Source organism: Chrysemys picta, chromosome 5 (assembly GCF_011386835.1).
Source record: "Chrysemys picta bellii isolate R12L10 chromosome 5, ASM1138683v2, whole genome shotgun sequence".
Lineage (NCBI taxonomy): Eukaryota > Metazoa > Chordata > Testudines > Emydidae > Chrysemys > Chrysemys picta.
The window spans coordinates 38,815,636-38,830,849 of record NC_088795.1 but is presented as its reverse complement, the minus strand read 5'-3'; the positions used below and the strand labels follow the sequence as shown (position 1 = coordinate 38,830,849).

Below are 15,214 nucleotides of genomic sequence, written 5' to 3'. Positions count from 1 at the left end.
TATTTCCTTCTGTTCTAACTCACTAAATGCAGCTGTCCTCAGTGATTAATGCTAAGGCCTCAGTGCTGCAAACATCTTTGCAGAATCAGGGCCTAATGAGGGTCAGAAGAATAAGGACTTTAACAGATATATTGGTGATGGTGGAAGAGAGGAAGGAGAAAATGCCAGAGCAAGTATTCTCATTAGTAAATAAGGAGAGAGAAAAAGTGTAAGTATTTTAAAAGCACGTAAGTGACTAAGCAGCCTGAATTCCATTTTCAGAAATAATTTCGGCAATCGGAAGCATGCATTTCAGTGAAATTCAATGGCTCCTAAGTGTGTAAATCACTTTCAAATATGACTTGGACTTCTAAGTCACTCGGGCATTTTTGAAAACATTATCTCAAATCAACAAATATCCCTAAATGGTACAAGCTCCTAAATTGTTCCTTGATATGTCTTTACTGGAAAAATAAAGAAAAGGAGAATAGAAAATGAATTAGTAGAGTTGGTCATAAAATTGGGGGTTGTTTCCACAGAACATTTTGACAAAAACAATTTTTTGGTTCTTTCATTGAATATTTCCATGGAAAGTTCTGATTTTTAATTAGAAACTGAAATATTGTAGCCAGATGAAAAAATTCAGAATTTGTCCAGGAGTATATGTGTAAATACAGAAAGTTTCATTTAAAATATACCCAGACTCTGCATCACTGATTTCTCTTTTATTGGGAAGCAGACTTCTCCCAACATTTGCTACCATGTGACAAAGGGGTGGTTTGTATTAATTTGGCCTATATGGACCTAAAGAGTCAAAAGTGTTAATATGACCCTGCAACTGTCCAAGCTTAAACAAGGTTCAGGGCTTGGTATACAGAGCCCGCAGCCTGCTTAGTCTCATGGCAAACATATAATTAAAAATCCTTTTAAGATACTGGGGGAAAAAAGGAAAATGCCTTTGAAGTGTAAGGTATTAAGAGAAGCTTTCATTTTAACAACATCCCTTATTGCCTTTCTCTTTAGCTGTAGAAATAAAGAAAGAAAGAAACCTTGCCTGACACTCTTCTTAGATGGTAAAAAGAGGAAAAAGTTAATTGCAATGGGCTGGAGTGGTTGTTTTTACATTTCAATCCCATTTCCTAAAAGACAAGACAAAACAAACACCCACAAAAGGGGAAAGAAAAGAACAGCAAAGATAGAAAATGCAGCTTCTGTCTCTGGCGTTGACTTTCACTTGCAACCTTGCTACTGGAAAAAAAACCTCAGTCACAATATGTGGTCATACCACTCTCCCCAAGACTTGACAAACCTTTACCACCAGCAGGTTGTTTAGGGCATTGTTTTTAGTTGCTGCTTTGGTCACAGGCTTAAAGGAGTGTCGCAAAATATGCAACCATGACCAGCTAAGCCAGACTCTTATTAGACAGAGAGAAAAAAGAGAAGAATAGGAAACAGAAGAAATAAGGCGGGGAAAGGAAAGGACTCATGGGCAAGGGGAGATAAAGTTTCATGTCCCAGGTGGTGGTCAGGATTTAATCAGAGCCAGTGGAGGGGGTAGTGTCATCGGACTCCCTCTCTCTGGCCTGGTCAGGACATCTCTCAGAACTAGACTGAAGAAGGTTTGGGGTCTGGAGATGGTGGTGTGGCAGCAGCCATGATGGTGAAGCTAACTCCTTCCCTTTCTTTTGTCTTTCAGTCCTTCCGTGTCATGGTAGTCAGCTTTCCCGCCCCGAGACTTTTCTTAAGAACCCCCAAAAGGAGTGATAGGTGGAATAGCCCATCCCCTCATTTTTTCCATCAATTAGGCCTAATTTTGGGCACACCAATTTTGAGTAGGTAACTTTCTGGTTTACCAGGCATGATCTTAGTACAGTCCTTGAATGCTATTAATAGGCCGTTTGGTTTGGACTAATCCAATCCCTCTCTTTTTTGCACATTTCCCCGGCAACATTTCTTGTTATAAGTTGTTGTAACATTCTATGAATGTTTAATCACTGTCCATAGTTTAGCTCACTATTAGGGTACATTTGTAGGCCCAATTATTACAACAGGTGACAGCGGTGTCAGAAGAGGGATGCTATTGTTGGAAGAAGAGGGTAACAATACTCATGAATTATTTATATATTTGTTGTAATAAAGTCAAACTATTTACAATCTCTTTTCTTCATTGTTTCCTAAGTTCTACGGAGGAAATAGGGGAAATGAACATCTACACGCACTCTTCAGATCAAGTGCATCAGTTAAATTTTATTTATCCATCTATCTATCTCTGTGTTTATATCATTCTCATAATTGAGGTATCTGAGTACCTCAGTTTATGATGCATCTTAAATAATTATCACACTGAGTGCTGCCAACATCCTCAGGCTGGCCTCAGTGGTGTGCCCACAATGGATATTAGTTGGTTATGTTTGGGTGGTGATAAAATCAAAATTGTTCTCCTTCTCGCCCAAAAATGCAAAGGGGGTTTTAGGCAGTATTTTTTTCTGGTCAGAGTAATAACAACTTGTAGTGTATGGATAAGGAATGTTAAATAGTTTTGTGGAGAGAACATTATGAAAAGAAACTCAGTATCAAAACCCATGCATTCAGTACCTCTGCTGCCTCCAGATTCATGTGTTAGAAAATAAAAGCTCTTTCAGGTAATTTCATTAGCTGTTTCAATGAGATGATTTCACATATTGTAATTAGTGGCATGAACAACACTGCCAGCAAAAGGCAGGAATGTTAGCTAAATCATAAGTATAAGACTTTGAGTGATGTCTCACTGATGCGATCAATGCAATATTGTAACATTTATTTTACAACAATGTACTTGAATTATATTTGTGTTAAGAATCTAATTATTTTTTCCAGAAAGTTGATGTTAAAAAATGCAGAAATTAAGACAAAAAATCTAGTTCAGATTTGTGCAAATTATGCAAATCAGAATCTTCATGACCCATTTGTCCAACTGTGGGAATGAACACCTGGGTTTGTACATCTTTGTGAATCTGGTCAACGTTCTTCAGAGCTGGACCAACCTGAAACTGCAAACTTTGCCTCCAGTTCAGCTGGCTCACAAGTACTTTGAGCTCTTCACGGCGCAGAAGGACCCTCCCTGACAGGTATTGCAGGACTAGCTCTTTCTAGCTGCAACTGTACTTTTAAACAAATAATATAGAATTCTAAACAGAGGGGTAAGAGCTTGGAAAACCTCTACTAACAAACAAGGCTACAGAAAGTCCTTGCTATTCAGCCCTTACGTATGAAGTCCAGTATATTATTTTTTGGTCAACATATCTCAGTTCAGATTCATATCTAAATTAGTCATCACCGAGGTTCTCAAATTTCCACACCATGAACCACAATGTAATGAAGACTGTCTTGTTGGTGACCTGCCCTCCCATAACGACCCTGTAACATGAAGAAAATGTGTATGTTTAACTGTCTTAATACAATTTTCACAAAAGTCGTTACTGCTTTCTAACCTCCTCCTTCCCATTATACATTGCATGTGTTTGGGATTACACTTGCCCAAATATATTAGCTAGAGGTGGTCTAAGCATTTTTTTAAAATGCAACAACAATAAATTCTTGAAGTTGTTCCTATTTTGTAGGGTCAAAGTAGACCAATTTTTCTTCCCCCCAACAATTTGTTGTGAGTTTATCAATTTTAGCACTGAAATTGTTATCAAAGTGGTTATTACAGTTTGTGTATGAAAATCCAAATTTTCATTAAACAAACTATATCAACCCAATCAGAAATCTGCTTTGGAAAGAGGGTTATTTCCCCCCTCCCATTATTGAATTCCTCCTTCATGGACACCCCCAGACCCCCTGTTTTTGTGTGCAATTAATCTTCTGATTGCATGATCATATATATATGAACATAAGAATTGCCATAATATATGAGACCAGTAGTCCATCCAGCCAGTATACCATCAGCAGCAGCAGCCAGTACTCAGTGTTTCAGATGAAGCGGCAAAGAATCATGGAATATGCAGTTATGAGATAACCTGCCCTCAGGAAAAGTTTCTTCCTATCTGCTAGTAATTAGGCATCAGCATATGTTCTGTAGTATGAAGGTTTGTATCCCCTCCAATCCTCTTGTTACTTTTTAAAAAAATATTTACTTTTGGAACTCTGGATATCTTATTGTCCATATAAATATCTAGTCCTTTTGTGAATTCTGCACCTCTTGCTCCCAGTTATATCCTGTTCCATGTGGCTCCCTTCTGTTTGTCCCTGCCTGACATCCAGGTCACATATTCTGAATGGTCTTTTCCACCCCAAGGACTCAGATTTCCCATGAACCAGAAACCATGCTAGTGACTATTTCCTGTTAGTTCAGCACATTTCATAGCAATCATGAAATGTGTTAAATATATTCAAAAAATCGCTAATGATTCATACATGCGGATTCACTACTTATACCAAAACTATCATGTAAAAAAATTGGGAGCCGTATCCTGAAAGGTGTGGAATGCTATCAATTCTCTTTGGAAGTCCAAGAAATTGTATGGAATAAAGCAATATAGTAAAGCCTTTCATTTATTAGTGGAACAGGACCTCAGAATTACTTAACGTAATGAAGGGGAATAGGGGGAGGAGAAGAAGAAGAATTTCTATGTTTTTAAATCAGAACATGATTACTTAAGATATAAAGATACACTATACTATATTGTATTGTACACTAATAAAGTTGCAGGTACAAATGTCCCAATAGCAGCTATAATTATTCCGGAAATTAAAGGAAAGCAAAAAGTGCTGGAGAGGGAATGCTTATCAGGCACTTTATACAAGGTTAGGTGCTACTTTTATTGCATGATAAGCGGTGCAATCCATGAGTAATAATATTTCTAAACAATCTGATTCTTTTGATATGTGCATAGACTGCATTTTAATGTTTTGTGTAAATACTCCATTTACTAGTTAGTTAATAATGATAAAACGGGTGATTAAATAAAGGTGCTGGCTTGGTATGATTGTCACAGCTATTCATGGCTCAGCTTCAGTTACCAATAATGTTTATTTCATGACTAACATAAGACATAATGAAGCTGCTGGGATTAGTTTGAAGATTCTAATAAACAGATCAACCCGATGAGCTGTTTCACGTGGAATGGAAGCCATGGGTACTAAATAGGAAGGAACAGACGCCTCCTGCCTCTGCACACACATTAAATAGAGTAGCAACAACACTTGGACCTGACAGTCAAAACATGATTTTTGCAGGCAAAGAAGAATGAAGAGTCGCTCTGATGTTATCTTTTGAAATCCAAAAACATTGTTTCAAAGCAGCATCCATAGAGAAGTTGTTTGATTGTCCATAGTAAGGAGACTTCATGCCATTTGCTCCAGTGCTGCAGGATAGGAAGCAGGAGCTGTGGAGAAGTCAACTGAATCTATCCAACCCTGAGGATATTGAACAGGAAAGGTAGGGAGCAGGCCAACCAGCCACTACCTGATGACCGGTCCTCCAGAAGACAACTGAAAGTAACAAGCAGAGCCCGGGGCCCATCTGTCATTTGAACCTTCAGCTTGAGTTTTCAGGTTTGAAAAAATGAAGCACAGGAATTCCAGTAGCATGCAAACTGACCAGATTTGCCCACCCTTGCTTACAGTGCTTCACAAGTAGTCTCACTGATGTCAGTATGGAATAAGCCGTACGCTACTACTGAGCACAGATCTGACTCTAGATATGCTGATAAGGTTTGCTGAAACTTGTGCAAATCAAAGATGGTAAGTTACATACAGTCCTACATGAAACCACTACTCTCTCAAACCAGGGTGTGTCCTTTGGTGCTGTCACAGTTCAGGGCAATTGCATCTTTACTCCCTTTCCATGGTCCAGCAAGCACACCTGTTCTCAGGTTTCTGGCTTCCCAGCCAGCACCTCCTTTGGGCGGAGACACATGTCTGTCTTCCTCCTGACTGGGGAATTTCCAGGCTGCACAGTTCCCTGCCTATTCTGGGAGTTCCCCAGTAAAATCAGACTGCTGTAGCAGGCTTGCTTTGCTTTTCTCCTCAGAGGCTATAAACAGTGTAATTGCCACAGTTAGAAGTTACCACACAGCTCTTTTCAAGCAACTATATATATTCTTGAAGTAAAACATTACAAATAACACATTAAAACAATAAAAGAACTTACGCACATGCTAATAAACTTACTAGAGATCAGTCCAACTCCAGCAAAGTCTCTGGCCAGTAACAGCCCTTCTGATTCCACTGTCATGGGGCCAGTGGCCCTTTAGGAGAATTAGGGCCTAATTGGCCCATGCCAACTCCATAGGCTACCTCTGGGAATGATAAGGTGATCCAGGTGGTGCCGCTTTAGCTAATTAGAATTGGAGCAGCTGAGTTAGGAGGAGAATAATATAAAGAGGAAGTTATCCTAAATAAATAGAGCTCTCTCTGGTCAAAGTCTGTGGTTTCTGTAGGCACTCATAGATGGGGAAATAGATCTCTGTGGTGGGGAACAAGCCCTGAAGTAGGGTTAGGGTGACCAGATAGTAAGTGTGAAAAATAGGGACAGGGGGTCAGGGGTAATAGGTGCCTATAAAAGAGAAAGCCCCAAATATCAGGACTGTCCCTATAAAATTGGGACATCTGGTCACCCAAGTTAGGGTTGATGGTTAGAGCCATTACTCCCAAAGTGCCTGGGGGAAGGGGAATAATTGAGGTGTTTCTGTCAATAAGCTTGGGGGGGGGGGCTGCTGTCTGTCGCTAGAGCAGGAAAAATTGTATGCCAAGCCTTGCTTCCAGGGAAGGGAGTAGGAAGGTTCTTTATGTTGATTTAATGGCTGTTGATAAATGATGTCTATGACAAAAAGGGGAAGTGGAAGTATGGCATGGTGTTTAGGTCTGTGACCTCCACAAGGTTTTTTCCCTGTGGTCACAAGTTCTTAACCACTTTTAGCTCAGAACAAGCACAGCCATGAATCTGAGAGTCACTCTTTTATCCAGTTTGGGCCTCTGGTCTGGTCCTAATGTAACAGGTGATCAGAAAGCAAATGGTTTCTCCTCAGGTACAGGTTCAAATGAATGGGTCCAGAGGTGAGTAATTTGCATTTCCCTCCTGCCAAGTATGTTCTAGGAAACTCACTCAACTAAAAGTTCAGTCTTGGCTGGGCTATTGTTCTAAGAGTCCTTCAAAGCTCATAATACTTCCCAGAGTTTATGTTCATTCTGTCTCCCTCTAAAAGAAGTTATGTACAATCTCACAATAATACACGAATGCTTGCATTTTTTATACAATGAACCAAGATACTTAAACTTAGGTCAATAAGGTGTAATTGATTCTTCTTCAGGTCTGAAGAGCTCTGTGTAGCTCAAGAGCATGTCACTCTCACCAATAAAAGATATTACCTCACCCATCTTCTCTCTCTAATAGCCTGGGACCAACATGGCTACAACTACATATAATATTGCAGGAAACTGTCATATGCTGAGACAAAAAACAGGAAACAGTTTCACAAAAAAGTAAAATTTCAAATCTTGTATTGTTCACCACAGTGTAATATTAATTTCTACTGTGATCAGTATGTTGATGAACTTGTCACGTGGTGGGAGGAAGCGTAGTCTGGTGTTTATAGTCCAGGGATAGGGGAGCCAGGCTATCACCCCCTGACTTTGCCCAGCTTTAAAATGGGGATAATACTACTTGTCTATCTCGTGTTTTGAGGCCTACTTCATAAATTTGGACTAAGTGTTGAGATCTTCAGACCTGAAAGCTAAGTAAAAATATGTAAATGTAAAATTAATTATTGGAGTGTATTTTTAATATATATTTTTCTTTTTTCTTTTCCAGGTATATGGATTTCTTTCGCATCCCTGTCAATGCAAGTAGTCACTTTCTATTTGAGAAGACAACACTTTCATTCAGAGGACTCTCCCAAATGTTTGGCTTTCCTGGTCCCAAAGGCTAAGATCATCACCATTCCCATTGGATCACGCATACTCCTGGTATCAGGTATAACAGAGCATCCTCTTGTTCACATGGTGGCTTTTTCTTTAATGAACTATTGAAGAAGTGTAATGTAACTGCAGTAAAATATACTAATTTAACTCCTTACTATGTCTAATCTGAAGCAAATCAATTTTATTAATGAAATATATTTAGCACTGCCAATGTCATACTATCACGTTTGTAAACCACTGCATTAAGTTTTTAAAATTCAAATTATTTTCCTGCAGCACAAGTATGTGCTTGAGGAGCCAGCTGCACTGAAGTTCAGTTTCTATAAAATGATCACAGATGGATCCCAAGTCTCTCTAGAATTAAGGATTCTGTAGAAGAGAGATCTTGAACAGTACACATACAGAAATATGGCTAACTTACTTTCTCGCCCCCTTCAGGTGAGAAATACAGGCATAGATGATAAAAGTAGACTGGAGGCTGACTTTTTAAAACTTGATGGCTAAGTTATGGTGCCCAATTCCACTTTCATGTTCAAATACCTCTTATATCTACATGCCCAAGTCCAGAAATGGTGCCACATATGGATGTGCAAATTGCAGATTATGCTTCCCTTCGCTATTTGAAGCTTAGAGGTCCTGAATATCTCTATTGTAGTGGCCTGAAGAGGAAACAGCGTACTTCCATAAATGGATATGCTCTCACCTTCCTACTCAGAGATTTATATTTGCAAGTTCCATGAACATTAACTGAAAATCTGTGTATTAATCTTCAGGCATTAAGAAGAGATTATACACTTATGGTTAAGCATATGAATGGAAAAAAGTTATTTTTTCCTGTCTCCAGACAGTTTAGTTTTCTTTTGATATGTTGTGGAATAGCAGCAGTGGCTACTCGCTTCAAAATTATATAAATCACTGGATCCATAATAAAAGTTATTCCATCTCCCTAAAAATGTCTAATGAGGAGAAAAACACAATAGATTTACAAGGTATTCTACGTTGAAAGGGTAGATATAGAGAGATATATGACATTAATGTAATTTCGCAGCTTTTGTCATTTTAATTTCCACTCAGGAAAATTAGGGTTGTAACTGTTGTTCTAATGCCTAGTGATTCATATTGAAAGTTAGCTTTTAGGGCAAAAGCTATTACACACTTAACTGCCATTACACACATAGTTAGAGCTGAAAGGTGAAATCATAGCCAGGTGTTCTCCCAGGCAACAAACACCAGTGCACTTGCTGCACCATCCTTGAACATCCTATGTGGTAATTTTAGTCATGCACCCAGTCCACTTTCAGTCACTTATCATTCCCAAGGATGACAGGAAGAATCAGGGGCTGTTCTCCCTACTGGGATACTGACTAGCCTCCAACCTTGCACACCATGCAGATTCTGGCCGTGTGAAAGTGAGATTGAAATACAACAAGAATTACTATCTTGCATTTTATTTATTTATTTTATTTACCCATCTACTCAATATAGTACTGAAATTATGTCATAACCACAACTTAATGCCTAAAGAAATTGGCATGTTAGAACATATATGTTGTAAGGAATGCAAGTGCAGATCTTATTAGGGGCATAGGGTCTCTCGTCTAAGAGGTCTAACTAGAGCCTTGTCTACAATAAGGTTTTATTTTACCAGTCCTCACTGTAGATAACACTGATTACAACAGTGGGGACAAGAAGTCTCCCACTTTTCAGCTATGCTATGGCTAGTGACAATGGGAACTCTAGTAGCAATCAAGCCTTTCCGGGTTCAGCAGCCAGTTCAAAACCTGCTCATAGCTAGTCCAATTGACACATACTGAAATTAGCTGCATGAGTTAGAGAGCCACCTACCTAACACCCATATTGCTGAAACTATGTTAGAAATAGTAGGAATTTTTGTAAAAATACAAAATTTTAAAGGGGACAGACTGAGCTTGTATTCTTCTTTATTATGTTTAAATGGGGACTAATAGAAGTTGGGGTTTTGTGTTAGGGTTTTTTAAATACACCTCTACCCCAATATAACACAACCCGATATAACACGAATTTGGCTATAACACGGGAGCGCTCTGGGAGGTGAGGCTGCTTTACCGGGTTATATCCAGCAACGGGGCTTGGGCAGAGATTTAAAGGGCCCGGGGCTCCCTGAAGCAGCCGGAGCCCAGGGCTCTTTAAATCACCGTCAGAGCCCTGCTGCTGCTACCCCAGGGCTCCGGCAGCGGGGCTCGGCCGGCGATTTAAAGGGCCTGGGACTCCCCGCAGTGGCCGGAGCCCGGGTCTCTTTAAATCACTGCTGGAGCCCTGCTGCCGCTACCCCAGGGCTCCGGCAGTGGAGCTTGGGCGGCGCGTCAAAGGTCCCGAAGCTCCCCGCAGTGGCCGGAGCCCGGAGCTCTTTAAATCCCTGCTGGAGCCCTGCCACTGCTACCCCCGGGCTCCAGCAGCAGAGCTTGGGCGGCTCTTTAAAGGTCCTGGAGATCTTGCTGCTGCGGGGAGCTTGCTTGCTGCTGCGGGGAGCCCCGGGCCCTTTAAATCACCGCTGGAGCCCTGCCACCACTACCCCGGGGCTCCACCAGCAGGGCCTCGGGTGGTGATTTAAAGGGCCCGAAGCTCCCCACAGCGGCTGGAGCCCAAGGCTCTTTAAATCACCGCTGCAGCCCTGCCACCTCTACCCTGGGGCTCTGGCAGCAGGGCTTGGACGGTGCTTTTAAGGGCCCGAGGCTCCGGCTCCTGCGGGGAGCCCCGAGCCCTTTAAATCACTGCCAGAGCCCTGCCACCGCTACCCCGCCGCTACCCCGATATAACCAATAATGCGGTCAGATTTTTTGGCTCTCAAGGACTGTGTTATATCAGGGTAGAGGTGTATTACAACGTATTGTTTAGAGTGCAATTTTTTCTGAGGCCTGGAAACATCTAGTTTAATGATAACATCACAAGAAGCAACTGAGTGAAAGCTGAGCTATGGAGATTGGAATGAAATTTTGGTCAAACTGTTTAAAGCTTTTGAGGTTTTAGTTTTTTGCTAATGGCATTTAACATCAATGACTAGTTAACATTTTGAATAAAGGAAGATGTTCAGTCACGTAGACTTCCTGATGGTCTATTAACAAAACAAAAGGAAACCATATTTTCCATTCCCTAGAATTTTAAGGCAAAATAAACTTTGTAGGTCTTCATTACAGGTCTCAAACAAGAAGGAATGGGGACAAGCCAACTTTTTTTTTTAAATGTTGGATCCCTTTAAGACATGAAGACATTTCTATTACATCTGTTGACACTCAGCACACAGAGCAAAGTCACTGACCAGACCAAAGCTAGACTCTGTATTCAATCTGCTTTTAGGGCCTGATCTAAACCCAACTAAAGTAAATGGAAAGATGTAGATCCGACCTTTAAATATTATCTGATTAACTGGTAGCAGATCTACTTATGCTAGCACATCAAAAGTGCTTATCTGCTTGCTGCTACTAAAATGAACTTCCAGAAGAAAATACATGAGTTGCACAGTGAATTTTGGAAATTTGTGAATCAATTAATATATTATCAGTGATTAAATTTATGTAGTCTCTCAGGATGATGCAACATTAAATGTGCATTTGCTTCTTGAGATATACTGAGGCTTCAATTCAGGAAATTATCTATTTTCAGAATAGCATTTTAACATGGGCTTACCTCTAAATGTGTACTTAAATTTCATTGGATTTATGTGCTTAAGCAGTTGGTTAGGCCAGTCTATTCCGTTCAGCACTTAAGTATTTTCTAAATCAGAGCCTAAACCTGAAGAAAAAAATCTATTCATCTTTTCTTGTCTGTTTTCATTTCACCAACTTTAGGCCAGCTGTGTAATATTTTTAAAAGCGTTTCAGATTGAATTTTTTTGTTACACATGTGGCTGTCAATTTCACTTCCAGCTGGAACCATGAAAATCCGCCTGGAGAAGCAGTTACCTTTATCATAAGTTTAACTTGACAGCTACTCTGCAGCATTTTCAATTATAATCCATTTTTAACAAAAGAAGTGCCAGTCCAAATGTGTTGGGGAAATGATATTTTGTAGTGAGCCTGTATGTACTCTATCCTGCTCCAAGTCAGTATCAGGATCCCATAGTGCTATGCCCTTAAACAACACAGAGATAAATATTATACTGTAATGGCACACCATTACCTGCACCTTCCAGTGCTAAATTAGTTAATAATATAAGGCTCAGTTGGCCATTTCAGCAGACCTATGCATTGGAAGCCACACTGCACCAGAGAGCGCACTGGCTGTAATTATGGAACTCCCCGGTGCATGCTTGCATTGCATATATGTGAAGGGTGAGAACTCAAGCCTGCAGACTGTAGCGTGCAGCAGCAAAGCCACTCAAATCAGATTTCTCCCATTTGATCTTTACTCATTCCACAAGTCTCCAGCTTCCTGTGCTGCTGAATGCTTTTATTATGAAGCAGCAGGAACCTAGCACCTGAAAAGCTTTGAGTCGCGGGAGGTGAAAGCTTGAGCATCAATAAAAGCTTTTTCTGCTTGGAGTGTAAAGCTTTAAACTATGCATGTTTGATAGATTCACCAGCGCCTCATTTTCCTACTTCCTGCCCAGGTCTACTCCTGAGGCATGACCCAGTCTCCATTCCTTGCTTTAAGTCACAGGCTTTGTCACCTTTTGATGCCATGTCAGAAAGATAATCAATGCATCATTTCAACACCAATTATATTTGTCTCCAAAGCTCCAGAATCTGTTTCATCGAAAACAAAATTAACTTTCTAGCCTGCCTGGTCGTAAAGAGAACCTTTAAACATGAATTAAGTGTAATCTAATGCAATGATATCTGCCTGCATCTACAGCAGGGATCGGCAACCTTTGGCACGCGGCCCATCAGGGAAATCTGCTGGCAGGCTGGGCTGGTTTGTTTACCTGCAGCGTCCACAGGTTCGGCCAATCGCAGCTTCCACTAGCTGCGGTTTGCCTTTCCAGACCAATCGGGGCTGTGGGAAGCGACACGGGCCAAGGGATGTACTAGCCACCACTTCCTGCAGCCCCAATGAATAACCTAGAACAATCCTTAGAATCTGAGAAAATGAATGTTCCATTCTTTAAAGGGACATACTGCTGAATATGCCACTGGCTGGGCAATTTCCATGTGAAGGTACCTCATCGTTTTCAGAAGGATGTGGAGCCCCATCCTGGGCAGCAACTATGAGCTTTAGGGGTTGGTGGAAGGACTTAGATTGAGGGGAAATCTGTTAAAATAGATTGTCTACAGTTCTATGAGGGGACACAAGATTCTTTTTCCTGAAGAGCTTAAGATCTCAGGGTAATATCTTATTCCCCTTGAAACTGATGGCAAAACTTTCATAGATTTCACTGGGGCCAAGATTTCACCCAAAATAATCAAGATAAAGTAAAGATGGGGTGGAGTAGCAGATGCACAGACAAGTGAAGTGTTGGATTTTTAAAGTTAAGTGCCCTGTGGGTTTTTAAAAAGCATCTAGGCATGTATCTTCCAGCCATCCATGAAGTCCTGGACATTTTTTTTTGAATTTTCCCTTCTCAAACAACCTTGATGGAATTTCTCTATTGGTTTGTCTGCTTGGATGTAATACAATAGCTTTTGAACATCACATCTGTTCAGTTTGAATACCACCGTCTGAAAGTTCAGGGAGTGTTCTAGACATCAGTGAGCAGAATCCTGTTGCTTTTGGTGAAAGAGACAAATGGGGGGACAAGTGTATCCCCTGCTATTTAGTTAGCAGAGCTGTCAGTCATAATCAGATCTGCAAGTATACATAGAGCAAAGAATCACTTGATGGCACCATTAATATCTTCTAGCAAAACAACACCCCCACACACACATCTCACCTTTGTCCTTCATCCCATTTGAGTTTAAAATGTTGACAACCCAAATGACTTATCTCCCAGACAGAGGAAAGAAAGAAATAATAAGGGGGCAGTGGTGGGGCATGGAGGGAAAGGAGAAAATGAGGTGGCAGACCGAGACCTTGGCATGAATAAAAGCTATTAGCAATTAAAAAGTTGCTTTTTGTTCCCCATGCTGTGAGCCACCTAACTGCTGTGTGATGGATGCTCAGTCAGCAGGGGTAGCTAGGGGGAAGGAGAGTGGAGGTCCTTGTCTCCCCAAACCCTGCTCCTTGCTTTGGCGGGGGATGTGGGACAGAGGGAGAATGAAGACAATAGCTGCCTTCCCATCCCTTCCAATCTGGAGGGGAAGAAAGGTACTTTTGGAGAGGGAAGAAAGAAGAGACATGCACAGAGCTCCTGGCGTGGGTGGGGGGTAGAATGGGGGACCCTGATATGGGACCAGTGGGAGCATGGAGAAAAGGGGTGCAATCAGGCCCCTCGCAGAGATGGTGGGAATGGGGTATGTATGCACAAACACCCTGGCATGAGGAGCAAGGGACATAGAGACCCTGGCATGGAATGACTAATACAGAAATCCTGGTATGAGAGGGGGAATGGGAGATTATGGGGAGCCACTGAAATAGAGGGGGATAGGAAGGTGGCACACAGGGAGATTCTAGTGGAGAATGCACACACCTTTGTATTCTTCCAAGGAGCTTGGTGTACAGGAGCAAAAAATAATAATTATTATTATAGAATCCATAATCTATAAACTCTAGTGACTACCCTACCACCATACATCACCATGTATAAGTTCCACCAACCGTCCTGCTCATAGTGTTCCATCCTGGTTTGATGAGGCTTTGTTTCATAGGGCTGACTTAAAAGCCCCCTTGAGCTGTTATCTGAAACAGACAAAGCTGATTAGAAATTCTGTAACATTTTTGACATCTTCATATTAAGTTATCATGTGTCTAAATGTAGAATGAAGAAATTGCACTCTCTAAGTATTTCACACTGTTCTCTACTGAGTATGTCACATTTCAGGTCAATGCATCCATTCCATTAGTACAATGTCAGCAGTAGTAGCTGTGCTTGGGTTGTGTTTGACTCACAAAAGCTGTAACTCAGCAAAATGGAGCACATTTCATATTTTTATAAAATGTTTCCAGTACTTAGTTTGAATCCTTTCACCTATCTTTCCTTGGGTGCTGTATTATCTTCCATTCTGAAAAATCAGTCTCAATAGGAATGAATAAATAAATATAATCTGTTTGCAAAATGTTTTTTTATTATCCCATTAATCTATTTTCTGCTTCTCTCATATCCTGAGGATGTGGATAGAGAATGGAACTAATTTATGAAAAGGACTTGATTTATGAAGAAAGGTTAAAAGAACAAAATAGAGAGTGCTTTGCTAAGCCAAGACTAAGGGGGAATATAAACCTCTACTGTGCCATATTTAAAGAGTGGAAATGTGAGAGAAAG

The 15,214-nt window shown here is 40.8% G+C and overlaps 1 pseudogene; it reads left to right on the top strand.

Moving 5' to 3' along the window:
* LOC101936158 (bifunctional heparan sulfate N-deacetylase/N-sulfotransferase 4-like) overlaps nucleotides 1–7,889 on the top strand; it is a 55,305-nt pseudogene extending 47,416 nt beyond the window's left edge.
* Nucleotides 7,890–15,214: the final 7,325 nt, after the last annotated feature.